At 37.8% G+C, this 25,980-nt stretch overlaps 1 long non-coding RNA gene across 2 annotated transcripts in view; it reads left to right on the top strand.

Annotated features, from left to right (window-relative positions):
• Positions 1-23,186, top strand: part of LOC135994362 (uncharacterized) — a 45,234-nt gene extending 22,048 nt beyond the window's left edge. For both annotated transcript variants that reach the window (XR_010606988.1, XR_010606987.1), the window contains 2 exons: positions 20,299-20,415; positions 21,110-23,186. This is a non-coding gene — a long non-coding RNA (uncharacterized LOC135994362). The remainder of the gene's footprint in view (positions 1-20,298; positions 20,416-21,109) is intronic.
• The last annotated feature ends 2,794 nt before the right edge of the window (positions 23,187-25,980 follow it).

Here is a 25,980-nt window from a genome sequence, read left to right as displayed (position 1 = left end):
TCCTAAAATGCGATGTCTAGTTAAAATCCGGAGGAGCAGCCTGCACGGTGCCTCTCTGCACGAGATCTGACAGCAGCCAGTACTATTAATCCTCTGATGGCATAAATACCTTGGGAAAGACACACTAATAAAAAAGACAGCACCAACACATTAATCATGTATAGGAGTACAGAACTACTGCAGAAATCTCTCTCGCTTTTTAAAGAAAATTGGCATTATAATAATTTCCTGGAGAGAGAATTTATGTTTATTTCACTGCAAAAAATATTTATACTCTGAAAATAAAAGTCCTTTAAATAATCATATCATTGTTATATCTATGTCAGGTTGTAGTGAAAGAGTTCTGAATGTGTTATTAGTGTTTCTGGTAGGTGGTTGTTGTTCTGTTGGTAGGAAGGTTTGATTTAGTCAGCAACGGGTCTGCTCCAAGCTGAAAAATTCATTTCAGCCTTATGTCAGAGCTATGTCAACCAGGATTGCAGCAGTATCTAAAAAATTCCTAATAGTTGGGGGTGGGGAGGAAAAAGGTATTTCCTAATTAAAATGCATTACAATGAGATTTTTCAAATAAGCTACTTCTATGCTGACAGCAATGCCCGCGTTACTTACATTTGGAAAAGACTGAGCAGATTGTTATTCTCTGCTCTCTGCCGAGCGCTCTGGAACCCACTTGGAGCTGGAATTTAAGGGCACTGCTGGAATTCACAGAGTCCATACGCCACATTCCTAAAACGTTGATAAAGACTGAGTTTCCGTTACTTACATGAAATTTTTACATGTTGTCAAAATAAATGCTGTAAGTTAAAAAATCAGGAAAATACAGCGTTGTTTTAAAAATCATGTCTATATCCTAGGTGTTTATAAAACTGAGTCGTTTGGCCCATTTGCTGTTACGAAGACATCCTTCATAATTTTGAGTTTAAAGTGTCCTAAGATAACTATTCCAATATTTGACTTTTAAGTTTTTATACCAATGGATGCATATTGCACTTTAAAACTAATTTGAAAAATACTATGTTCGTAAAATAAATACTTGTCCAAAAGCATCTTCCACTGAACTTCTCTCTTCCCACTCACTCCGAAGTCTTCACTCCCTTTTACTCCGGAGTATAAAAAGAATCGGCTTCTGGGGCAGTTTCAATTGCAGCTCACATCAGTAGGGGGTTGTCAGTGCTCAATAGATCTGAAAATACATTTCGAAACTTGAGCCGTGCAAAATCAGAAGTAAAAAAATAATAATAATAATAAAATACCGTTTGTGCTGCCGGTATGTAGATAATTGAAAACACACACAGGTATATTATGGTAATGTCAAACCTCACACATCTTCAGATACTAAATCTTGAGTATTTAACATGAATGCAAAAAAAAAAATATATATATTACATTTATACATAAATATTATGCCTTCATTTTACTTTCTTTTTGGAAAGAAAACCAGCTTTCCTTGCCTGAGGAACTTCATCATTGATAAACTTGATTTCTCTTTGAAGTCATAGAAAAAGTTATAAACTTGGCTTTTATTGCATTTTTACAGAGCTCTTTCTTGTCAATCTTCCAGAGTTCATCTCTCAGTCAGTCTTTTACTGTGAGAAACTTTGGAGGCAGACAATCCACATCACAGCAAAAAATTTAAATTAGATTTATGTTAAATGAAGCCAAGTAAACTGTTTTCCTGATTTAGGTGATAGAATTTTGTGAATAACTTTATAACTCTGTTCTTTACATCTGATATTTAAAATAGTTTAATCTCATCTGGCATTGTTCCTAATTTGTAAACCTACATTCATTATTTCCATATCCATGGGTGGCATTCACTACACAGAGTCAAAATCTTGCCGTAAGTATAGAGGTGGCTTTGGCTCACTCTCCAAAATCCAAGTCCTAAATTTGTATAACATTGTAGAAGTAGTTTTTATTTGTGGTATATAAATGTATTATTCCTACCTGTGTAAACTGTGCTTCTGCAAGTAGATCTCTAATCTGCATTGAACATAATCAAATTGGTGGGTCTCCATCCAGGAATCAGACTGCCTGGATACAATGCTGTGTAGAATTGGGGATCTTTTTATTCTTTTCACTCAGCAGAAAAGAAATATAGTCTCCTAATGTTTACAATATCTATGGGAATTAAAATATCTAAATTTTGTAGTAATACTTGTTTTGCTTATTGCTTTTCTTATGGGTAAAATATTCTAGTCTGTTATTCAAATCTATGTTGAAAACTGAGATAATTTATGTCCATACAAATGCCAGCATTATGTATATGAGTTTTAGATATTCACGCTGGGCATAACTTTGATACAAGAATAAAATGATTATAAAATATTTTTCTAATACTGTGTAGATTTCTGAAAGTCTCTTTAATCGTCAGAAATGTTATAGGGCCCATTTTTCTCTGGGACAGATGTCCTCTCTTATATTGATTGCAGGAATAAATGCTAATTAATGAGGCATCTTTAGGTAATAATGACAAAGATATAATTTATAATACTAAGAACATTGCATTTTTCCTAAAAGAAACCCTCTACTTTGCTTACATTCAGTAGAATGGTGTTATTTCTAGCAGGAAGAAATTAGAGATGGACCAATGTACAGACAACAGCAACTCACATGCAAGAAAAAAGTCAAAGGAATTAGAAGTGAAATTTCAAATAAAGGAGCCTTTTTAGTATAACACTTGAAATGCATTTTCTTGTATAATATCACAACAGTAAATAATAAAATGTGGACAGAAAGCTAGCAACTTAGGCACAATTATAGATGGGAAGCTGTAAATGTTAAGTGTTAATTCAGAATGAGAATCAGGGAAGTCAGAATTACAAGTTCAGCTGGAGAATACTTTTAAAACACGTACATTAAAAAACAAGATTGAAAGACCTACCAAGTTTCCATTTACGCATGAAATAATCGCTGCATGGAAAGAAGGACAAGTTTAACAGCAGGAACTATCACTTTAAACTTATCATTTAAATGGTTGATAGCTCCCTAATGGCATTTATCTACAAATATGGTACAGCTTTGCGTCCTCATTTTTGCCACGATAGGTTGTCTTGTCCTGGCAGGTGAAAGAGGCTGTAGAATAATAGGTCTTTTGTATTTATAATATAAAGTTGTAGGGGTTTTTTGCCATTTGTTAAATGTAGTAAACAACATTTAGCAAACCTGTTAACCGAACTCTGGCTCTGTCCCAGGCGCACGTGGAGCCAGGCAGGTCAGTCAGGACCATTTCCATGTTGTTTGGGATCTAATTGTCCTTTCTGCTTTTAAAAGTCTTCCCTTTGAAAATACAGTAACAGTGTGGTATATATAAAAGTGTTCACTATAAACAAAAAGGAGAAAGAAATCTGTTGCTATCCTAAACCTCGCTTGTCAGGTTTTGGGAATTATATGAGAAGAAATGAAAATTCCTGACTGCTAATAAAGGTGGCAATATTTGTAAAAATAAGGACAGCACTGCTGGGCAAGGGCCACTCTACAGTGTTTCCATGTCCAACAACAATCCTGTCATTTCAGGTTTGTATTACAGGAAACTCCTGCTGTCCTGAGAGAGCATTTTTCCATCTTTTTTCACTAAGAGGGACAAAAGGAGTGTCCAAGATGTCTCTAAAGGTCTAGTTCTATTTCTTGCCAAGGGCTGGCGCACTGCTGAAATTTAAGAAAAATCTTAGACTGCAATCTCTGGAGCTAAAGTGTTCTCATATATATTAACTGTATTGTCTAAAGTATTATTATACAGAAATTGACTTCCTTAATGCAATTTGTCTGCTTTTTCTCCAAACATCACAGAAGCAAATTGAAATTTAAATGCAATGAATGCTTTGCAAAAGATTTTAAATGACTCTTGTCATTTGAGCAAAGATTCTGGCAGCATCAATGGAATGTGGTTTATGTACTGCTGTGCTTTATACTTTTTCATCGTATACTTTGTTTTATTTCAACTGCAACTCAACAGGAGCGCAAAGGAAGGTGTGAATAAATGTGAATTTGAGATGTTGCAACTGGGCACAGGAGCGTAATGATGGTAAATTTTTCCCTACGAATGAGCTCCTTGCAAGAAGCTTTGAATAGATGATTTCTGCCACAGAACTCGCAGCAAAGCACTGGTAGACTGTTATTAAAATGAGTTGTGTGGCTGCATGCGTCCCTTACAGCATCACCCCCTTGCAATTGATTTGTACAATAAAAAGCCAGGAGGCACAGGGGGAGTTTGCTGGTACCTTTGCAGCTCCCACCAAAGCTGCAGCTGAACCTTCTCTCAGTGCACGCCTGAGATTTCCGCAATGTCAATGTCAAGGTTTCTAAAGAAACCAACAGGATCACCGATTTTATACAATGATTACATTTTTGCCTGCTGATATTCGTTCATTCTTCGAAGGAAATGAAAGCAATCTAATAAGGCTGGACTTCCACTGAACCAGTAGCGGTTTGCTTTTCTCATGCTTGTGGATGCAGATCAATTAAAAAGCGATGATGGTTAGAGCTTTTCTATCTTATTTTCATTTTCCTTTCCACTTTGTGAAATAAGATAGAGCACTAAAATAGAATGAAGAGGGAAGGCTAGAGGTGGCAAGGCATCTAAATGTATATTTACAGATAGCTCTGCAAAAGGATAAGTACGTGTTTATGTGACTTTCCTAGGGAGCTGGTTCACAATGCTCCCTTGTGCACTGTATCCTTTATTGTTCATATTTCAAAGGCCTTTTTTTCAAGATTCTAAACAAATAAATCAAAAGTTAATTATTATCCCAGCTGTAGAAACGGAGAAATTGAAGTATTGAAGCTGACTGATTCTGTCAAGTCAATGTTTGCTGTTAGGAACAGGATTAGATTTCATGTCGTCACGCCAAATCTTGCATCCAGACTTTCAGCACTGACCACCTACCATAATGTGACACATGTTCATGTGTTTGGTTTTAAGTGATTAATACCCGGGGAAGAGCAATTTCCTGAATATCAGGCAAATGACTAAAAATTTCTGAAGGATATCCCGCATATTGAAGACAACAGACCAAACGTGTCATGTTACTGTTCTCATCTTTGCTGTTTCTCGGGTGTGCTCTGATTCATTTCTGCAGAAAGCTTTGTATACTGCAGTTTAACTTCACATTTCTATCGTGGCACCAACAATTTGCCAAACAGCGATTTCCCTATGCATCAGGTATTGCTGGCTCTTAAATCAAATGTATGCTGTCTTCTTCCATCCCTGCTCTCTGTCTCAATTATTATTTTTCTGAAGATAAGAAAATCCCATTTTTACCACCGGAGAGCCAGGCTGCTTAGGTCACAAGATTCTCTTGGCTTAATCCTTGAGTATGAATCACGAACTTTCCCTAATAAGTACTGGCATTCTTCAGATGATCAGGCTAACTTACTAAGGCTTCCAGAGCTTTCCACGTTCATTATCACCGTGTTTAAAGCATCAAAAGCAGTAGCCAATTAAGAATTATTAAGACTATAAGTTGTTTATTCTTACTTTTCCTTTCTGTCTTTTAGTTCTTACTCTTATGTGGGTTGATATTGTATATGGCAATGATACACCTCAGTTAAAGGAAAACAAAATATGGATAAGATAAATCGGACTGAAAAATATGTGTGAAAAATAGGAAACAAATTCTGTTGCTTTCTACACTACATGGCTCAAAAGTTACCTATAAATGCCCATGACTCCAGTTCAGAAAAAGCTTTTTTCTCACATTTCATATCAGAAAGTTGTGAGATAACAAGAGCAATAGTAAGCCTCTACTCTGCAAATGACTTATAACCCCTATGAAAGAATCCTACATTCTACTGAGAAGGCACAGTAAATGCTAAGTGATTAAATAAGTGCTCTGCTAAAAATAAATAAAATGAAGACCCCAAGAAAACCCCTCACAACTATTTCTTAACATTTGCAAGTAGAAACAGAATATTCCCAGAAAATTGCTGAGATGAGACTGGACTCTGCTAAGTACTTCAGATCTGGAAACATGAAGATCCCAGGCACTTTAGGAAAGAAGCCCCAAATTTTGATACTAAATCTAGCAAAATCTAGTAAATCTAGTATTTGGGATCACTATATACATATGAATAACAGGACACACCCGAGTCATATTCAAAATCACTTGGGAACTTCTATGAAGACACCAAATATTTTTACAATAGCAATGATTAAGCCTGACAAGAAAAGCAGAAAGCCCTGAAAGGAAATCAGAAGTGAGTCAAAATCACTAGTGGTTACTCTCGTATTTATCATCAGAAGTGAGTCAAAATTGCCAGGCGTTACTCTCATATTTATCACTATATAAACTGTAGTATAAGAATGCAGTGGAGAGGAAAAGAAGAACAAGATGAGAAGAGAAAATCCAAGACACAACTTCGATATTATTTCCAAAGCTGACAAATTCAAGAAGATTACTACTAAAAGTTTTAAACAGAAAATGTTTCTTTGAGCGTTCAAAAGAATGAGTTCTCAAAAAAGAGCCATTGAAGTAACATCCCAGTTTCTTTTTTTTAAGTATAAAAATCCTTTGAAAACAAATTTAGATACTGTATTTGCATATTTACAAATTTTTAAAATACACAAAAATATCTTAAAGGTTCAGTACAGCCCATTTTTGAGGCATGATTTAGTGACACAATTGAGCAAGTGAGTAGCTGAACCTGAGTCTTGCTTCCAAGGACTTGCATAATTTTGCACCCAAGTTCTGGAAATTATTTGAAGTAATACCAACCTGATTCAGTAAACTATAATATTTGAAGGCACAGAGTACTGAGCATTGAGTTTAATATTCGCTATGTACTTTATCAGATATATAGAATCCTTCTCCAGGATAGGGGTGTCTCTGTAGAAAGAGTAAAACATTCTCTAGTTCTCTTACCTGCTTTTCTGAGTACAAAATACAAAAGTTGTGCAGAAGATGTGGCATGGATGGGCAGAGATCTATGTCATCCCTGTCTGAAAACAAAGGGTTTAGTACAGGAACAGGCTTCCTCAAACACTATTTGTTAGAGATAAGCTCGAGCCACTTCAGTGAGAGCTAGACATACATAAGCAACACTTCTGGAAAAAAACTTCAATGTATTACTTCCAGCCTTGGTGAAAGACACTGCAGACTCTTCTAAGCACTTCATAACATCATGCAAAATTTAAACTAAAATTTTAGGCTACTGCTGTGATGAGTATTTAGAGGAGAAGTTTACAGTTTTTCAGAGGCTGTACTATTTAATGGTTAACTCTTTTTGTCCTGATCCTCATTACTTCTGAAAAGATTTTAATTTGTTTAAATGGAAGCATACAGACGTGCAGAAAGCCTGCTCAACAATTCATAAACAAACAAACACATAACCAAACTCTAAAGCTCTGCATTCACTAAACACAGCCTGACATCTTAACCTAATCAAGTGTTGCCCTACTTTCTGCTTTGCAGGCTTTGGAATAGGAATTTAAATATGTTCCTCCAGCACTGGGGCAAAATTACATCCTAAGACAGAAAACTTTGAAAAAGTTATCTGATCTGGGTGCTCCTTCCAATCCTACATTGGGAACCGTAGAATGAGAAACTGTTACCAAACGTGATAATGTACGTGATGTGAATTTGTAATGGGAGCCATATTCAGTTACTGTTGTACAACAGTGTAAGTGGAAAGGAAGACAGAAAAATAAACTATTTCCAAGGTTTTTTTTTCTTTGGATGAAAACAACTTGCATAGAACAGAAAAATGAACTAAAACTATAAGGCCGGAGTGCTGGCATGGCATACTCTTAAGAAGAATCTGTCTGTTTATGGCTTCCATATGCTGTACAAACATAAAAATAACAGCATATCTGAGCAAAAATTACAACTTTTTATTCATGCAAAGCAAATTATTGATAAAACTATTTTCAGATAGTATTAAAAACAAGTATGATAAAAATAAAGGTAAGAATATAGCAAAAGTGAGGCAATTTTGAATGCTAGACAGGTACGTAGATGATTTCCCAGAAGGTCCATCAATTACTATGAAGCATTTCATTCTTTATGAGTCATCTTTGCTCACGTAGCTCCATCACTAATCCAATGCAGATTGTCAATTAATTCTTCATATTCTCTATGTATGACTATATTACAGAAAACCAGCAATCTGAATTGTAAAATTTGGAAAATGATGCTCTTCTGTCAAGTGTAGATTTATATGCAGGGCTCACAAGATCCTTCTCTGCAGCCAGCAGTTACTTCTGCTGTGAGTTTTGTTTAGTCTCTCAAAGGGACAAGGCAAGGAGAACAATATATTTTCTCTGAAAAATACTGCTCTTAATATATCATATCTACTTCCGAGTATTAAATTCAACTTAGTATATGGGGTGAGGATGAGAAATGACCTTTCTGGGGCAGGCAGTGAGTAAGTAAAGCAACAGCGATGAAACACCAGCATCAGTCAGAAGTGCTATTGGCGGGTGTTCTCTGTCTTCCTACCCTCAGGGTTTCCTCTTGCCTGCGGTACTATTAATAGTAGACTGTATACCTAACTGATTTGTTTCTTATGCATGTAATACATCTCAGTATATAAGTTCAGCCATGGCTACTGCGTAAGTTTAACATTCAACATTTATCCCTTTAAACTGTTTCCCAAGCTGGTCATGATCTTCATTTAGCCACCTTATTTATTATCGGATAATGCACATGCAGAATTCTTACCAGATCCCACCACTGTTTACAAACTCAAAAGGCAACTTAGTTAATTCTTTCTTCATAATGAAGAATGCAGCGTGTTATTTTTATGTACCACTAGGAGAAGAGAAAAAAAAAATAAAGAGCAAATGAAACGGGGAACAGAAAAACAAAATAAGAAATGAAATCCAAGTTTCTCATGCAGCGATGAAATGCCAAGAAACTGCTCCAGAGAAATGGATTAACCGCCAGCTTTTCTACCTGTTGCCAAGAAAACATTGCTGTGTTCACTGATCCTGTAATTAAACTCAGTATGTTTGGAAACAACTTCTGAACTGTGCCATCATCTGTGAAGGGGGAGGGAGCTTCACTTCTGTAACACACCAATAGAAAGGTGGTTCTTCTCAAAAAAGTAGGTAGAAGGGCAAGCTTGGTTTAATCATGTACACACATTCTTTAAGGAAAAAAAAAATCGACATTTGAAAAGAGAAATCTTGTTGCCTGCAGAGCTTTGGTGGGAAGCACAGAACTATAACTGGCATCATTCAAAATACTAATGTGCAGGGCAAGAAGTCTTAATTGCTGTTCTTTAATGCCCTGCAACACCAGGAGTCTTGCCGACTCCTGTTTTCTGTATCAAAATTTTTAAAAAGAGCTCTTAATTCTAGTGTTTCGTAGCATTTTCTTGCTAGGACTTCTAGTATTTGTTATTACAGTTACCCATGTTGTTCAAGATAGTTGTATACAAATTTGTCAGTAAAACACTAGATCACACCAGCACACTTCTCCTCCCACATTTGATCGTGTTCAACCCAATCTTGTTTAACCAAGATTTCACAAAGGCCGGCTATATTCTCCTCACCTCCACTGTAGCCCTCTGGTCTCTTCTTGCAAAGCTTTCTTTTACTTCAGACTTCTTTACTCCATTCCTTGTGCTTCTAGATTTGATGGGTTCGTGAAATGTTGGCTCAGCTGAATCTTCGTTAGCCCTGTGGCTGGCGGTGCGGGACGGGACAGTGGCCCTCTCAGACTTCAGCCCTTACACTCCTCGTTGTATCAAGAAAGGTCTGGATCACCTAATATGTGTGAGAAAGCCCTCGTTTCCAAGAGGGTTCCCAATTTTCAGCAGGGGAAATTTGGAATCCCAATGGAGGACACCTGCGTTTCCGCTTATCTCAACAGCTCCCTTGTTCTTTCGGTGCGCGTCCTAAGGACGTTCCTGCCAAAGCGCTCCAAGGAAGAACATCACCACAGAGCCTTCCTGCTCCCAGCGCTCCATTCAGCTCTTCCTCAGTCACCGCTCACCAGATCAACACCCACCAGCTTCCTTTGAAAGGTCCTTCACATCATGGGACATTTTGCCATACTTGACTTGAGCTCTTTAAACGCTCTTGCCATAGACTTTAAGCCACTTCAGTGAACCTTCTTTTCAGAGATACAGTGTTTATGGAACTAAGACCTTCTGTAACAGCAGTTTTAGTGCAATTTTTGTAGTAAGACAAGGAATTTAATTTGTTTCTGCATATAAATGATAAAATATGGAACATTTTTTGGTTTAGTCATTAGTTTCTTCAGTCTTTATCTTATTACCTATACTTAAGAAGCCAAACATTTTATTTGGTATGAAGAAGTCCAGAAAATAGCAGTAAAAATGCCTGCTTGCAAACTAAACTAATTCTAATTGTTTTGCTGTAATTTACTAAAACTATATTTTATATGCCACCACTTAGACTATTTCTACAAAGAAGCCAGAGAAAAAAAAGAAACAGATTCCAGAGTATAATATTAAGAACTATCAAGCTCCACTACTTCCAGTCTTACTTCTCAGGAAAATGGCAATTACTTAACTATTAAAAAATATAATGTAGTTTAGAGTGCAATACAAAATTAACTTTAAGACAGGGATACACAATGTAAGAAAGAGAGTTCTAGAAAATTAACGTAGCTTCACAGACAAGAATAATATTCATTGTTGTTCATTATATCAACAGTGACCAAAGACTGACCATTAGCAAGCAAGTCCTGAGAAAGCTGGTTGAGGAGAGTGTGCGTGTGCTTGGTGGCCATACTGGAAAAAGAAAAGAAAAAAACCAAAATTACAGATAGTCTTCAAAGATGTCAAGTCAGCATCTCTCACACGTGCTGGGATGCATTTAGAGCCAGTCTGTTCGTTGCAATCCCTTCTTCAGGTCGATGAAACAAACCATTTCCAATCATACCCAAAACTGATCTCACGGACTAAGGGTCTCTGTGCCGGGGACGTCACCAAACACAGTTTCTCAATCTTGTGCTGGCCAGAGGTTTATCTGATGGCACAGAACAGCTGCTCAGGACGCACTTCAGTTCCAGTCGCCTCCGGGACAGAGCGGGACTGGAGGGTAACAGAGCCGGCGTGTTTGTCTGGAGCTGCTTCGCTCCACAGCAGCTCCGGGAGCAGCAGCTCGGGCCTGCATGGCCCAGCCAGCCAGGGCTGCCTCTGGGGGACACGCAGGCTCTACCCCAAAAAGTTGCTTCAGCTGAAGGCAACTTTCTGATGATGACACAAGACCTTAAGATGACTACAGTCAATACCTAGAGTTACTTGGTACAAGCTAGGGGCTGTGAAGTGCTGAGTGAAGCTGTGTTAACAGAAGAATACTGCCTCATTAGCATTATGGAAGTGTTTCTGACCTTCTCACACAAAAGAAGTGTTTGGAGCTGAGGACTCCAGAAGACTTTACCTGCGTTGTTCTCAATATCTTTTTCTTTGCCCCTCTTCCCCACGTACAGCAATAGCAGCTGTCAGAAGGTGCAGGTTTAGGGCTGACAGAGTCACTCTGGCGTGAAGAGCTGAGCACACCTGGTACCCATGCTCCATTTGGAGGTAGAGAGTTGCTCTGGTTTTCTTCTGCCTTGGCTTGTTTAGTTGATGAGTAACAGACCAGAGTCACTCAGCAGAGAGAGAACTCTGCTACTGATCCACCTCCAAAACAAACTCGGAGGCTGAGCCAGGTCACTCTTACTTTCCTGGCTTGAACTCCTCCTGCTCTCCATTACTGACGGTATCACAATATCCACCGGTATCAGTGGACGTGAATACGCCCAGATGGTGCATTAACCGTCATTGCCCCTGTTCCTGACGCCACCTAATTAATTCTTGTACTTCTAAGCCAAGCTTTGCTTTTTCGACAGTTTGTTTAGCAGAGAATGAACAGTCAGCTGTTGGTGCTGATTCATTCTTCATCACCTGGGATTTCTCGAGCTGTCAGCAGCGATTCCAAGTGCGACTCTTCAGATTTGCACTGCTGAGCAGTTCCACTTGCTGTGGACCGAGTAGCAAAAATTTATCCACAGTGTTAAGTCTCATAACCTAATCAACCACTTTTTTGTAACCCATCCTGACCTTTGTTAGTACAAAATATTAATGGTGCAACTCCCAGGATGAATGCCCTGATATGAACATGTTGTGACTCGCATAATTTTCTGTTTAACCCTCATGGTTGAAATATTTGTATGTAAACATTTGTGCTTTTCCTTACTAAATTGTATCTTATTTTTTTCAGACTATTTATTGGATTTGTAAAGGCTATCCTAATTTCTAATCCTGCCTTTCAGTACACTGGGAGCTCCTCTCACACTTGTGGAACTTTAATAATTCTATTCTAACTTCCAATTCCAGCATCCAAGACACCAAAAAAGAAAAAGAAATTACAATATTTTAGACGCCTCTGTAAACGCCACCAAGTTGCTGATAATTTTTGACTATTTTTCAACCACTGCTAAATCTATAGCAAGAGTAACATGAAAATCTATGCGTAAATTTGGAGTTGCTGCAAGAAAGGCCAGGAGACGGGTGTGACGTTAGACTTGTACCCCTTCAAAGGAGACTATATTCTGTAAATATGATGTTTTCGGTAGCCCTTGCATTTAATACCATGAGAGCTAATAAAACCAGTGAGCAGGCAGAGCTCAGCCTCTGAGCTATTGCTTGTTGCAGCCTTCTCATCCAGTATTTCTGCCTCGTCTTGTGCCTGCCCCGACAACAGGAACCGCAGCACACGGGCAGGGCCATTTGATATATGAAAAGCCACCAACCTCCACAGAGGGGACACGTTGCCAGCGAGAAGCATCTTGTCTGAGATGTAACTTCTCCCAACTTGCACCAGATTCTTAATCATGTAATTTGGAGGCGGGGGGCGGAAATCAATCTGGCACACAGCCCTTAATGTTGCCAATGTATGGATAGCTTGTGAGAATGCCATCTGAGACATTTTCAAAAGCCTTATTAAAATTAAAATATACAAGTCCTACTGCTTCTCCTGCATCCATAGGAGCTGCTACTCTGTCGTGGAGGGAAATCAGACTTGCTTAACACAGTTTGTTGTTCACAAATCCATCCTGTTATTCACCTCCTACTTATCTCCTGGATTACTGCAAATTATTTTTATTATTCTACAATATTTTTTAAAAAATTTACTTAATGAAAAAGAAATGAGTTGGATTCCTGAATAAAAGAAATATTTTCAGTTAAGTTACAGGAAAATTCACCTGTTCTTTGCAGCTTGCAATGATAAAAGACATCTAATTTCATCAATTTAAAAAAAAATTCATAATTAAAAAAATTGATTTGTCTCTTCATTTTTCTTCTTGACCTTATATTGTCTTTAGCATGCATGGGTACCCTATACAGCTCCATCAGATTAATTTCTGTAGCAGCTCTGTGTTCCACTGTCTCCTTCCTTTTTCACCATCATCCACGACATTAAATTTCTCATTATTCTATTACTAATCCTTTTTAAATCTTCCATTTTATTTGAAAATATGTTATTAATGGCACTATTATTAAAAATTTGCTGCTCATATCACTAATCTTCAAAATGGTTAAGAAAACAAGAATACACAGTCAGTGCATATCTGAAATCCATCGCAATGATACTGTCATGTGGTTTACGAAAACTGATCTTTCTACTCCAATGGATAGAAGCAAAACCTTTACCGCTACACATGGCTTTAACAAAAGTGTTTTGATAAGTCAAAAATATCTGGAGCTCAGGCAAGCTTTGCAACAGGTGAAATTTAACTGTTGGACTCTTAAAGGCCTTTTCCAACCAAAAGGAATTGACGGTTCCCTTGTCTGTGAGACTGAAGGCCATGCCAAGCTTTTTTAGAGACATTAAATCATCTTGGTGAGGCAGGCTGCATCCCAGCCATGGTTTTAATACTCTTCTGGGTTAAAATTAATTGCTTGGCACAGAGAGTTTGGGATTTCTTTTTAACTTAAATCTAGAAGCTATTGAGACTAAAACTGGTTTTTCTCTCTGGGTTTTTATTTTATGAATTACCACACATGCTGTTTGGAATATAACGGTAAGAAGTGTTTTTTATATACACAACTCAAAAGCATTAGTTTATAAGAAAATATTTGACACGTAGTGTATAGGTTGGTTCAGCTGCTTAACCGCATTGATTGTGAAATGTTGAACTCAAACCAGCTCACACAGGATTTGTTTTCATTTATCTCTGTTGGAAGAAATAACGCATACAATTTAAGCCAAATTCCAGTGTTTGCTCTGACTTTTACTAGTGCATGCCATGTAAAATGTACTAATAATGCCAAAAAATAAAACACTGAATGTTCCTCTATTTATCCTCCATGTATCATTTTCTCATTTTGGTAATCAGGCTCTAAAGTGATGGTAATGGAAATAATTCGAAACACAAGTTTTTGAAAGCTGTCCCTTAGTACAGAGCTTTACTGCCTTTGTGGTGGGGGGTTTCTTTGTATGTACATGAAAAAAAATGTCTTGTCACAACTCTTTTTTGTCTTTTTTTATGCCCCACCTACAACTCCCCTATTTTTACTAAAGATTCAGATGGAAAACTGTGTTCTTCTCCCTAGATCTCCTGTTAAATATGACAAATGCATTTCATCTCTTTAGAAAGATTAATAGGCTTCAATTCTGAGAAAGTAATATTGGCACACTTTTTTTTGGACCTGAATTCTAAGGGATTAACGATTGCATTTATAAAAATTTCTGGACTGTTACAGTAAACACTTCTTTGCTCAATGGATTTAGATGACAATTTACTAAGTAAATCCACAGGCTCATTCACTTAGATTTTTAGAGTGAATTACAGAAACAAATATGTGGAATTATTTCTGGACGGCGCAAAATAAAAGGTCGGGGTTTTTTTAGTATAATAGCTACCACGTAAGCATATTTCAGATGGGCTTTCTAAAGAGGACTCTGCCTTCATAACATATTAAATGGGAGATTTTTTCAAGGCTTTCCACCAGTGTATGAAAACAAGGCAAAAGAAGCAGGACCATTTCTGTCCTGGTTCAGATGAGATTAATTTTCTGTAGGTATGCAAAAAAACCCCAGTTGTTTGTCTAAATCTACACAGCACAGAGCTGCTTAGCGAAAGAGACATAAGGCAGCAGAACCGCCTTCTGGAAGTGTCTGCTTCTTGAGGGAAAAAGTGCTATGTCCTGGGAACTGACTCTGGAGTGACTCTAAAGTAACTGAGACTGAACAGCCAACTTTTAACAAGGTGGAGTGAGAACATCGTCACAGAAGAGATTAAACCTCTCTTTTAGTTGAGGAAGGATCAGAAGAACAGAATCTGGCCCCAGAAATTACCAGGGAACTGGTCCATCAGGGATGGATGTTTGAATACACACAGTTCATAGCTCCAAAATGAATGTGTTGGTTTGGGGTTTTTTTTTAATTGGCAATTCGCTAAACGCAATCCTGCAGAACTACAGACAGCTGCATACCAAATGTAAGACAGTGGGCCCATTTGCATTATGTAGCATATCATGCAGCACTCAAGACTCTCATGGCAACAACGTCGCTACTACAGAAATGTAATGTAGCAAATAAATTATTTTAAACTAATATTTACTCTTCAAGTTTGCAGCTAAATGTAGCTTTCGCCTGAATGCATGTGAGGTACTCTCACTTCACCTGCCCCCAACAATGACTTGAAGGATGCATCTTGTCTTATCAAAACATTGCTGAAAAGGTTAGGCTCTTCACAAGTAAGAAATGTTCCTTAACATTAAAACTTTTTCATGAGGGGTATACATATGAATTACCTATGACATCCACATACCGTAGTAGCAACTGTGATTGTAAATGTACACGTGCATATGAATAAATAGAACTAAAATTATTGGCAACAGTAGCACCATGCTTCCACAGAAGGTTACAAATCTCACATTACTTCTCATATTAACACCGTAAATTATTCAAATGGCGCCGCTCATCACTGCAGCCACATTTTCAGTCTGGTTTGGTCTGCTGCCTCAGAACTCTGCATGGTTCCAAAGAGCAATTTTCATCATCTAAGTTCTTTTAAGAATAGCATTTCCTTTCTAGTATTTTAGAACTCTAGGACTACTCATTTGGTTTTAAATCACAAAGCTATAAGTGTCTCAAATACTCTGGATCATTATTTTATCAATAAAGCTGATCAAAATCTATATGCCAGGAAACCAACAAATCTGCTTTTAAGCACCAATACACCTCTGAAGCCTTGGTTGTTATTCCTGGCAATGACATTAGTGTGTGACAATAATGCTATTTTAAGATGCACCACCTTCCAAAGGTAACCCCAGACTGATTCAAGACAATAATTCTGATTACTTATATATGTGCAATAAAAGGTACCCAGCTATTCTAATCTTGTCCAACTGTACCCATTTAAACTAATTCCTTTTCATCTTTCCTATGACACAGCCAGTTTCCTTGCTGATTTTGTAAAGCTTTTGATGCTTTTTTTTCTGTTCTATTTTCTTCTCGACAAGAGTCACTCCTTTATTCTGCTTGATAAAAGCAGAATGCTATGACTAACATAGTGCATCAGTTTAACCACTTTCCCAGAAATATCGATTTCAAGAGCTTTTATATGTTAATTTGACAATATGCTCACTTCTATGCATATTGCACATGTTCAAGGACAAATAAGATTTCTAATAAAATGGATTGAACTACATGATGCGAAAACGGCGGACAGCTGGAGGGAAGGTGCAGTAATGGCAACTGGCCATCATGAGACGATGCAGAAACAACAAGGAGGCCGGTAGCAGGGACCTGTCCTGAAACAGATGCCCTTCAATTACAGAAAGCCACAAAATGGTAATAGGACAGGTAAAGGAATTTTTAAAACAAATTTCCAAGCGCTATTATTACAAAATAAACGCAAGGTGGAAAACTGTCAATAGATCATCTAGACAAAACAAAAGGAATTGGAAAAATATTAATACAGCTCTGCATATTGTGGTATGACATCTATCTACTGTAGTAGCATTCCATAAAAAGGGAAAGTATCATCAGGTTGACTTTAATACGAAGTAATTTTTTTCAGTATAGTCAAATTTAAGGGCGCTGATTCTGGTTCATGGAGTAATCAAGGTGTGGTGGCTGTTGCAGATCATCATTTCCCTAGCAAAGCCACCAAAATAGGAAACATGCCTATAGCTCAGCAGATCCAGTTGTAATAAAGTATTAATACATGGAGGTTACTCAGAGGTAACCAGAACTCTTTGGGTAATATCATCCATCTCCATATTCCATAAGAATACACCATCCTGTACCGGAGCACGTTCTCATTTTACAGACACAGTACATGAATGTGGATGCAATTGTGAAGACTGTGCTTCTTAACACAGAAGTCAGAGTTCCTGGTATCGGGCTCTGCGCACAGAACGAAGAGCCTATAAAACCAACATTTTACATTTTGTGCAGCAAGCTTACAATGCAGATTCTCATAGCTGAGAAGAAAATAAAGTACTCAAAGAGAACTAGAACAGTGAAAAGCTTGGCCTACCAGGCAACATGAAGAGTAACAGAGACGGGGAACAGCCCTGCTGAATTGTAATTGTCTGTGTGTTGAACACAAGAAAGGGCAGCAGATGACTACGGCTGCTAGAGGTGCTGGGATGGTAAATAGTCTCCAGCCTGTGCAAGACAGCACATGTACCCATTACCACGCCATGAAGCCCATTTTTCTGATTTATGCCACCATGTCCGACAACAAACTGAAAGGGCTGGGGCAGGTGCTGGTCCTGTTCTGCTATGTGGTAACAGCCCAGGGCAGAGAAATAGCCCTGGGGCAGAAGAGTCGAGATGGTCACCTCAAGCAGAGCGAGATTCACCCTGTTGTATCTAGCACAGCATCTTACTGCAAAGCAGCCTGAATTTGTCAAGGGACATCAAAACTGAGACCATGTAGTCCTTCAGCCCCGGAAGTCTTCTGCACCCAAATGCTTCATTTCCTCCTGAACAACGTGCGTGAGTTCAGACAAGACAATTTTCTGCCGAAGAGCAGGACAAGCTACAGGGCACAGAGCAGCTGGTGTGGCAGCTCCCGGCTCTGAAACACGCTGGTGCCCAGCGAGTGCCTGGGATCACCTTGCGGAATTAATGAAGGTGTAAAACTCCTCCTGCTGCTCTGAGAGATCAAGATAGAAAAAGTGTCAAAACCCATCCTTTTATATGCAAACACTAGTTTGCTGAAAATGTCAGATAACAGGAGCACACAGTGACTCACAATGGCTCCAGGACTTCTTCGGATTACTGGAAGCAACTTTCAGCTCTGATTTTTTGAGCAGCAAGTCCATATTTCTCAGTAAGCATTCCTGATTAGTCATGTCTTTTTTTTTTTTTTTCCTTTTTTTTACTTTTTTGACCTTTTCTATCTGGGACAACATATTTGTATTTTGTGAGCTTCCAAGGATGAAGGTTTTATTTCTTTCTCTCTCCCAATTCTTGTGCGAGTAGGACAAATTCTTTAGGAATGAATAGAAGCTATTTGGCTTAGAAAACTTGCCCTTTTTTGGTTCTGTCTTTCTCACATGATGTCATGCAGTTATTTTTCTGAATGACTTCAACGTGTTTGCCTCAACAAGTCTGCTATTTTATTATTATTATTATTATACTTTTTATACTTTTCATGTTCTTTTAAAAGAAAAGTTCCACCCTCTCACTTAAAAAAAAAATTCTTTTTTTTTCCCTTTTGGTTTTTCATAATATCTGAGAGATGTATTTTAATTAATATCTAAGGTGATAAGCACTACATGTGTTCTGTAAAAATCAATTGTGTCTCCTGCCACAATTTCTGTATTGAGTATCTCTGATAACATTGAGCTGATTGTAAATATCATAATTAGCAGGTATCTCTTACAATTTTAGTCTTACAGTTTTTCAATCTGTTATTGTCACTATCTCTATACTCCATTATACTATTTCATTGTTATTATGAAAGTATTACTCTATTTGATACAATTATATTAGTAGGAATTAAGGAAAGATTCCCTAAAAAAAAGTAATTGAATCTCCTGAAAGAAAGGACTCAAAAGAAAGGGAATTCTAAAGATTTCTCTAACGCACAGATTTCTGTGGTAACTGGAAATACACAAACACAACAGACAATTCCCTCTCATCTAGCTTCACAAGTGAAGGGGACAAATTCCAGATTGCTAACATGGCATTTTGGATTGCTAAAATGAAGTTGAGCAATCTGGAGTTTGGAACAGCATTGTGGGACGGCAAACCCAAATCTGATGAGGAGATAATTCATGGCACCGACTACCTTTCCTGCCTAGTTTGGTAAAACAAATTTGTATAATCTGATTGTTGGCTTCTCAGTGCTCAAATAACTGCAAAGTATTTCCTGAGAAGCCCAAGGAAAAGCACTGGGCTTCTGTCATAGCACTTCTCTACTAGGGAGAATTTATAATTGTATTTTGTCCCTTGAGAATATATTGAATTTAAATGGCTATTGTGTAGGTATTCTGCTACTTTTTGGTGGATACAGCCAGAAGAAAACCCAGCAAGGTATCACAGAATCGATGGCAGCAGCCGTTCTGAACTACCGAAGAGATGTGCCCTTCCCAAAGCAAGCGCTCCATTTCTACGGGATTTTTCAAGAGAAACAACATGCGTGTAGGTCCCTGGGGACATCTCCCATGGCCGCAGACCACAACATGGTGCAAAAGAGCTGGGCTGCAAAGAATAACCAACAAGACTCTACAAATCTGTCCCTAATATCTCCAATGTACTTAGTAACATCGCTTTAAAGATGGCATGTGTTATTTATATAATACTTAAAATCCTTACAAATCTTCAGTTGCTGTTGGCTTATTTTTCCTTTCTCGACTCAAGACCTTGACATAGCACAGCTGTTCAAAGGTTCATTTTTAATATGGAAATTATTTTCATATTTTAAAAATAAATTCAAACCCACACATATCTACCCAGCTTCTTAATGTTTCTCACTTTCTGAAAACCCTATGCAACTAAAATATATCCCGTATGAATTTTAATCCATTTTGACATCGAAGATGAATTCTTCTGTACATTTGATTACTGATGAAATGATATACTTTTGTGATGTCTCTTAACTAGCTCTTAAATTTGAATAATTTAAAATAAAAACATCTGAATTAAACAAATTAAAGACTCCATGAAACCTTTTAATTCTTTTTCCATTTCCCAAATCACATGTACATGCCTCTCTATCAGGACCTCTCCTTCCTAAAAACCTTGCTGTTGCTTTATCTGTAGTATCTAATACTGCGTGCATTTGTAATATAGCAGGTAAAGACAATGAGGAGCACTGGTAATTAAACAGGAGAAACAAACCCTATGTGCTTCAATCATGTTCTTCGCTGCATGTCTAGGAGAAGCCCAGAAGTCCACATCAGGACGGCAGAGAGGAAAGCTGCCAACAGTTCCCACTAGGCAAAGAAAGGACGCAGAAAACCGAGCTGCACAAATATTTGCACTATGGCAATGTGGTAAGTGATTCGATCTCTCTGGTTATCAATATAAATTATGTTGTAACTGCCATCTCTCTCCTTCTCGAAGTTCTCAATGAAATTTAGCCAGCTAGTTAAATTCTAACCTTTCCCATCAGAGCTGCTCAGACTGTGGTCTGCAGGAATCAGAAGACAGTCTGTGAAATAACTGCTTTTTAATTCACGCACTTTCATTCCTACTCATGCAAAAAAAGAAAACACCCCATTCCGCAAAGGAAAACAGAAGTTATGGAATTCAACATTTACACTATCTGTATTCATTTATAAGTCAATGCTTTATGGCATCAATGCATGAGATTGTCTGTGTATCTCTTTTCCTACTGAACTGAGAAATTCTTCATATTCAAAATACAACTCTCGTCCCCACTGCCACAAACTACCATTAACATACAAAAATCTGCTTTACTTCTTATTGGAATATATAACAAGCTGTTTGAATGTTCATGTTGCGGAGTAGGGGGGGGCACAGAATAATTACTCACTAAATGGAATGTAAAAAAAAACCATAAGTGCAGAAACACCCTTTAATTTCCTTCTCTTTAGTTATACTTTTCTAATATATTTGCCATACAAATCAACTGATATCAGTGACAAACTGTAAATTTCTTTTTAAGTAACGTTATATATTAGTAATTTTGTATTTATAACTTATATATCATCTTGCTGTTTTCAGGATATATACTGTTACTGAAGACATGTTTTAACCAAAAGATTTATGCAAGACTTTTAAAAAGAAAAGTGGCAATTGGAGCTGACACATTTCTTAGTCTTCTGTAACTTCCAGAATCATTGACTCTGATGATTATCCATCTTTCTTAAGTTTAAGACATTCAAAATGTTGAGCATTCTCAACTACAGTCTTTCACAGGAATTAAAAATTGCTTTACATACCTCAAGGGAACAGTAGCCATTTTGCAAAATCTCACTTTTATATGTATGCTAAAATGGGGAAAAAAAAAGTGACATAATAATAAGAAACATACCCCACATAATTAAAACTCTTGAAATTTCTTAGCAGAGAAGCAAGCGAGACGTTGCTATCCTTACTATACTTCACGGTCCAGCTGGGCATCAAGAGAATTTGAAGTACAAAAGCCTGTAATTACTTCTGTGATTTTGAAGAATCCTGTGGGGATTATACAATAGAAGACCTATTGATTTAATAGGTTTCAAACGCAGACAACAACTACAAACAAGACAATCGATACTTTCAAAGCGAACTGGAGTGCAGTCCAGCTGAGAACCAGCGGGTGCAGCGGGAGGACACAACAGGGACACTCCCTGGAAGGGCCTCCGGAGAGCGGGAGCTCAGACCCCAAGGGAACCAGGAGCTCTGGGACATTTTCAGCTTTTCCTCATCGACAAGGGAAAAGGGCAGACAGTGTTTCCAATGGTACCACGCTGCAGTGAATTAATGTCTCTACCACAGGTTCCATCTGCCTCTGTCTAGGGTTAATGCTCCTTCTGAGTCCTATTTCTGCTAATTAAAGAGAGTGCACCAGCCTACAGGGAGCTCTGGTACAGCAGGTTAACTACAACAGGGTTTCTTTGCTGCATATGGACATGGCTCAGTGATGGAATCCATCTTCTTTGGAGGATTCACAGGTAAATATTTCAAATCTGTCTTACAAATCAGTCCACAGACGTTCTCTGTGCTGTATGACAGCATCTTCTCTCAAGATGTTAGCTTCTGATTGCGATACCACTGCCACAAAACTCAAATGGTTAACAGAAATGTTTGTCCCAAATTATTTCATATTGTTACTCAGGCCTAATAATGGACTCAAGGAGAAAATAAAGAAGAGGGAGGACATGCCCAGCAGTCTAATGTGAAATGTAAGGCAATAGCAAACAGAGAACAAAAAGCAAAGGAAGAATGAATATTTAATACATTTCAAAAATTAGGGGGGGATCAATAAATCCTTAATCAGTTCAAAAATAATAGTAAATAAAAGATCTTCACAATCCAAACTGCAAAACAACCAATTAAGTGTCAACAGGTAGATACCACTAATATACTCGCAAAAGTGCAAAGATCAGGAAAAAATAAATGGTATCATCCTCCAGAATGTGGATGAAACTGTTAAACATGAAACTACAAGTCAGGTTATACATCTGTAAAATGAACGTTCAGCTTATCCCACAGCTGACTTGTAAGAACAACCTTATAAAATTAATGCTGACATTTTAAGACATATATTAGAAACTGAAAAGAAATGCAGCAAGACCTCCACAATTTAATGTTTAAAATGAAAAGTGTAATGAAATTTGCTTCCATCTTCCTATTGATAAAGAAGACCAACCTCCAGGGTTCCGGACCATCTGGATTTCATATCAAACGACAAACGGGATTCAAGTTAAAACCAACAAAAGCTAAGTAGGCTTCTTTTCAAATAATGTGTTGTAGGAGGAACATGAAACAGTTTATCTCATTCAGGTAAGAAACACAGAAAGCTGGACAGTAGCTAGTGCATGCCAAGAAACACAGAAAAAGCAGCTAGTTTTGGACAAGGATAATCAACTTACTGCTTTTCAGAAGAGGAGGCAGCCTGGAGTCCTACTCACTGAAATCAACAGCAAAGTTGTACTAACTCTGGTTAGAGCAGAATATCAAAGCCAGAAATGTACCAATACAAAGTTATCTTTTTATTGAGGTAAACAGAACATAACAGAAAAAGGTTGTATTTAGAACCAGGCTTCAGGCAAGGAAAAACTTCAGACAAAAGTTTGGCCATAGCTGCTATGAGAACTGGAAAGAAAGAAACTCACAGAACTCTCCCAAGAGAGAGAAAGAGAAAAAAAAAGAAAAAGAAAAAAGTAAAAGTATAATCAAGCACTTCACATACATTAATTCTAGATTATGTAGAAATTCAATCATTTTTTTGCAAAAAACTCATGGCGTCATCCATGACACCCAGGATGATGCTAAATACACAAGTTTTTGAAGTAGTATAGTAAGTAGAAGCAAATGTATTCTCTTCTCTAGGGATATATTTCTACAAGTAAATTAATTACTTCAATAAGTCCAGTGGCTGCTCCTATTGCTGGCCATTGTGTTCACTCCCATTTGGTAAAACACCTGCTGCAGTGACAGGTGGTGAAGGAACACTTTTGCACTCGAGTATTTCCACTATCACCCCTCAACATTCTGCCTTTTATCTACTGGAATCCAGGGCTCTTTCAAAGACCGGACGGAAGAACATTAAGTAAAGTAACATACATATTTGAACAGTGCACAAATGTATGCAAGTTGTATAAATCCAACATGGTTAAAAGGCATGGCTGTAACATTTGAAGAAAAAGGCAATCTTGAGCAGAATTTAAACCCATACCCAGATACTAATGACACTTCCATTGGGTTTTAAAAACCCATCCAACCATCCAACAGGCATGGGAAGCTGCAAGATGCAAAGGATGCAGAAAACTCACTGGAGTTTACTGATGACACCAGAGTAACTTATCAAAAAGTACACTATCCAAAGCATTTTCAGTTACTGGAAAAACAGTATTTTCCAGAGACTGATAGGAACTGAAAAACTTTTTAGCACAAATGGAGAGAGCTTGTAGCAGACAAGTGAAATATTGAGGAGCACGCCAGAATCCCAGAGGTAGCTCTGCTGGTTTGTCATCCTCATTATAAATCAGCAGTAAGAAAAATAATAGTTGACTTGGAGGATATTTTTCTATGGCATAAGCTTTGCAAAGATTCAGTATGCTCAGGAGATAAACGTAATCAATATAAAATAATTGTTTAAATGTAGGTTATTTAATTCCAAATATTATGATTATGCCAATAAAAATGAAAGCATAAAATAAGAAATGCCTGGAGTTAAAAGGTAGTGATTTTTGGGGCCTTATTCTCTCCTTTATGGCACTTCACGTACATATTCATTTCTGTGCAAACTGTAAGCAAAACTAAGATTGTCTACTTGGTATTTCCTATCTAACAAACACTGGACATACCACAAAGTGAGAGGTGTCTTGTACTTGTTGATTCCCCTTTGCAAGTTACACATGTAACTTTATATGTGAATTTATGTGTGCTCATGAGACAACTGGAATTTTGCTGCTCGAGATTTAATCCACTGCAGTTTTGTTTGAATGATGAGCTCCTCCTGCTCTCAGTTATAGATGTAAGCACTTAGACTGCTTAGTCATGGTGCAATGAGGAGCCCAATAGTTAAACAGAGTAATCACAATTAATTAGTCATCGAAAATGTTAATTATTAAAGATGACTAAGGCCTGAAGAAGGTCAACATTGAACTGATATTCCCAGTGAATTACTTAAATATTTTTTTTCAAGCATCTGGATTCTTACAAATATCCTAACTTACAAAATCATTACACTTAGTTCTTATTTGATAATATATTACAGGAATTACATAGAGCAGAATTACCGCTAAAGCCTTGAAAATAATTCATCTATATAGCTACCTCATTGTGAATCATGTAAGGCGGTTCACATGTAAAGCTGTTACTGTAAAGAAAAACCTCTAACTTACAGATACAAAGATAGTTCTGAACTTTTACAATTCAGTGGTTTCTGCAGAATCCCTCGGACAGATTATGTTCCTTAAACTGTGATAATCGGATATAACTGTCATGTCTCATAACTCTTAATAGCGGGTGAAAAGGCTGAGTAACTGCGAATTCTTTATAACCATTAACTGCTAGGAACACCAAATAAAGCCAGCACCTTTCACACACTGTACTTTCACGCTAGGCACACCTACAACTTAGGTCCATAACTTTTTACACTAATTCCTCCAAACAAAAACTGGGGGAAAAAGTACTGCAGTTCACTGCTGAGCATGTGAAGTTAAGCTGCTATTCGTTAAATTTTAACATACAGAGCTGTGAGCTGCGATGACTGCAAAGACAACATTCCTCTGGTTCTGCAGCCGCGTTCCGGGCCAGGCGCTGCCAGCTGAGCTGCCCAGACAGTGCAGGGAACTCTTTAACCAGTTTGCCAAGAAATTCATCTGCTGGGGCTCTCCAGCTGTAGTCATCACTTCACAAACAGCTGGCATCGTTTGAAGAGGTTACTACTTTCACCCATTTTTTACCAGCCTCAAGCCCCAGTAAGTGAAGTGGACACCCTGAGCCAGTGTGGTTCAGCGGAATCACCTCCAGCTCCAGTTCGAGATGAATGAATTTGTGATGCCCCTGAATGGTCCCTGCACCTTGTCCCACCGAGCCCCCCGAGGGGACAGCGTGTACCCACCAGCGCTGCGGAGCTCTGACGCATCTGCTCCATGTGGAGACAGGTCACGGGAATAATTAGGGCATAGAATTATCAAAGATTTTGCTGTTCAAATCTAGCAAGTAGAGATCATATTAGGAGTTATATCCGTAAGGGTTAAAACTTGATTAAATACGTAGATTTTTCACAGAAATAACAGAAAGCACATGCTCAACAGGCAGGCCACTTTCCTGCCAACATCAAATCTCAATTCCAAGCCTTTGGGTCATTCCAGTATTTCAAAGAAAAGAGTGGCCAGACCTTTGTGTTTTAATGAGGGCAATACAGAACACTAGCCCCT

Source organism: Caloenas nicobarica, chromosome 14 (assembly GCF_036013445.1).
Source record: "Caloenas nicobarica isolate bCalNic1 chromosome 14, bCalNic1.hap1, whole genome shotgun sequence".
NCBI classification, from domain to species: Eukaryota; Metazoa; Chordata; class Aves; order Columbiformes; family Columbidae; genus Caloenas; species Caloenas nicobarica.
Note: the sequence above shows the minus strand (reverse complement) of the source record. Positions and strands in the feature narration are given on the sequence as shown.